Below are 3,097 nucleotides of genomic sequence, written 5' to 3'. Positions count from 1 at the left end.
TGTAAGAGTCATCCTTTTATAGTTGCCACCTAGGAACTAGAAAACGGGTCTCACACCCAATCAGATCATGAAATATATATATTGTCAGAGCATTGCACGTATCGAGAGGCTTCAGAGAGAACTTGTCCCAGCCAAGAAGTGAACTTGCCACTTTCTGCATATCATATCAATTCAGCACATAGAGGGCCTTCTGACATACAAACATGTGGCATATAGACAGCAAGATGTATTTATGTATTTATTTACTTATTTATGTATTTATTTATTTATTTATTTATTTTATTTTATTTATACCCCGCCTATCTGGCCCACTGGACCACTCTAGGCGGCTCCCAAATATAAAATCAAATAATAAAATTTATTTATTTATTTATTTATTTATTTACTTACTTACTTACTTACTTACTTACTTACTTACTTACTTATTTATAATGCCTTTACCCTGCCTTTTCCTTTTAAAAACAAAAAGACCTGAGATGCCTTACATCATTAAAAGACAATGTTAAAGGTAACAACAATGAGTATACAAATACTAGAAAGGGTTCAACCAAACTGTGTGTGGATATATTTTTAGATACTGGAAGTCTTACATGGAAGCTTATGCATAGGTATTATCCCCCCCCTTTTGCTCCCTTTCTTCTTCTTTTTCTTCCAAAAGGGAATTGTTATTATGTATTTAATCCTGTTGCATTCCCTTTTTATTCGTTACGACTTTTTTTGATTTGTTCTTGAATTTTTACCAATTCAGTTACAAAGGGTGCTTGGACCACCTTCATTCTTCTTCAAATAAAACAAGCGTCCAGTCCTCATAGTCCTGAATCGCACAGAACCACTGGTGATGTGGTAGTTGGGAGTGTTCAGCTGACATCCAGAGAATCTAGATTCATGTCTCCAAACTAAGCCATTAAATTAACTAGGTGGTCTTGGACCAGTTGGCCATCGTTGTTCTCCCGAGAGTGACGTAGAAAGAAAAGAGTTCTAGACGATGCTTTGAACTCCCTAGGGGAAAAGAAGAAAATTAAAGCAGCAAATAAATGACATTAGATAAATAGATGGGAACAGGGGAAGCTGCTTTGCATTAAGTCAGAACGTTGATCCATGTAAACCAATGATGGATACACTGACTGGCAGCAACTCTGTTACATCTGGAACACAAAGCTTTCCCTTTTTTTTGGCTGCCTGTTTCTTTTCATCTGAGGATGTTGTCGTCAGAAGCTGCACACCTTCCAGAGGCAAAGACAGGTCCATCTTGGCCAGCATGACAGACTCTGACTGGCAGCCACTTTCCTAAGGTTTCGGTCCATAATGTGCCCTGCCAACATTTGCTTGATCCTTTTTCAAACAGGCACTGCTGGGACTTGAATCCAGGACCACCTTCTAAATTCAAAGCCGGTCCTCACTGGCTGAACCTCCTCCTTTTAAGCAGGGACCACACAAAGCATAAGGACTCCTGAAGCAGGTTACACTTCTCTTCCATGCTGGTCATTCTGCCTAGTTTGGTTTCTAAAGCTAACCATTTCCTCGCTAAGGAAGAAGTCTGCAGCAGAGGGTTAGAATTCAAGATGAGTGGAGTCATAGCCAGCGAGTTCTCCAAAGACTGGCAGAGATCTGGCCCAAATAGAAGATTCCCCCCCCCCAAAAAAAACACAATCTTTTCCCTTCATCTCTTTTCCCGGAGTGCCAAAATCCTGGGATCCAAAAGGGAGGAAAGACCTCTAAGTTCTCCCCCGAAGCGAACACGTCCACCCCCTTCATCCCGCTTGGTTCTGTGTGCCAGGGAGCAGCGACCAGAGACTCTTAAAAGAGACGGGGGCGGAGGGGAGGGGAGGAAGGGGAGGAAAGAAAGCGGCGAAGAGAAAGCAAGGCGAATTAAGCCCGACTCTGATCCGCTCGGGTTTCTCCTCCCTTCCAAAATGCGCCCTGCATCTTAATGCGCTCTTGTGTTTCACACGGACCCACACCCACCCACCCACCCTGCACGCCGACTTCTCGAGAGCAACTCACCCAACAACACGCCTCTTTCCACACAGACACACACATACCCTCCAGTTTTACCTCCGTGCACGCTTCGACAATATTTCTCGATTTATTATTTTTTTAAGCGACAGAAGACCCCTCCCTTACTTCCCACCCTGTCCACCCCCCCTTCTCTCTCTCTCTCTTTCTCTTCGAAGCTGCCAACTACACTGCCGGTTTCTTTTTCCCCCTCTTTGGCATTTCTTCCTCCTCCCGCCTCCGTCGGCTTTTTTTTTTCTTTTCAGTTTAAAAATCTGCCTTTTTTAAAAAAAGCAAATTAAAAAGAACGATCAAATCCACCAACACGGATTGGCTTCCTCCCCCCAAAACCCCCCAATAACAACAACTATAGCATGCGGGGGGGGGAAGAGGGGGGAAACACCGCACCCCACCCCCCTCTTGCCTGCCCGACTCTTGACTGGGTTGTATGCAGCGCACATACTTGCCCGGATCGCAGGCGTAAAGGCGAGCAAGTTAAGAGCTGGGAACGATAAGCGAAGCGTTGCAAGAGTTTTAGAAGCTTCGCCAGTCCCTATCCGTCCAGGTCCTGTTTTCTTTTTTTTTTTTCCCCTTCCCAATCCTAAATGCAACTTCCTCCCCCTCTCCCCCCGACTCGAGAGCGGTGGGCCCGATCCTTTACGCCGGAGTAAGCCCCACGGCGATCAATCCAGGTCCGGCTGCTTTGGCAGGCTTCCTGTCCACCCGCTTGCATTTTGCTCCGCGGCGGATTTTTCTCTTCGCTTCCCGGCTTTCCGAAGAGCCCGGGCGCGCAAAGGGGGGGGGGCGAAGAGAGAGAGACTCGGGGCTCCTTCCGCGGCCGCGGAGGCAGGTGGGGAGGGGGGAACCCCGGCGGGAACTCCGCGGGCGCGCATCGGGAGCCGCGGACCTGCTTTCCCAGCCCTTTGCGCAGCGGAGCGGGGCGTCCGGCTCGCTTGGCGTCGCAGCCCTTGCCTGCCTCCGGAGAGGATGGGGACGGGAAAAGCGAATCCTGTGGAAGAAAATAAAAATAAAATAAAATACAGGGGCGGAGGGGAAGGGAAGGGAAAAGCCACGCCGACCCAAGAGTGAGGCGCCTATATGT

The 3,097-nt window shown here is 47.4% G+C and overlaps 1 long non-coding RNA gene across 1 annotated transcript; it reads right to left on the bottom strand.

Moving 5' to 3' along the window:
• Positions 1-356: 356 nt before the first annotated feature.
• On the bottom strand, positions 357-2,568 carry LOC144584644 (uncharacterized). Its single transcript, XR_013539027.1, has 2 exons — positions 2,459-2,568; positions 357-999 (listed from the first exon to the last, which is right to left on the bottom strand). It is a non-coding gene; the product is annotated as an uncharacterized LOC144584644 (long non-coding RNA).
• Between the last annotated feature and the right edge of the window lie 529 nt (positions 2,569-3,097).

This window comes from Pogona vitticeps, chromosome 12, assembly GCF_051106095.1.
Source record: "Pogona vitticeps strain Pit_001003342236 chromosome 12, PviZW2.1, whole genome shotgun sequence".
Classification (NCBI taxonomy): Eukaryota; Metazoa; Chordata; class Lepidosauria; order Squamata; family Agamidae; genus Pogona; species Pogona vitticeps.
This window is presented reverse-complemented; position numbering and strand designations above follow the sequence as displayed.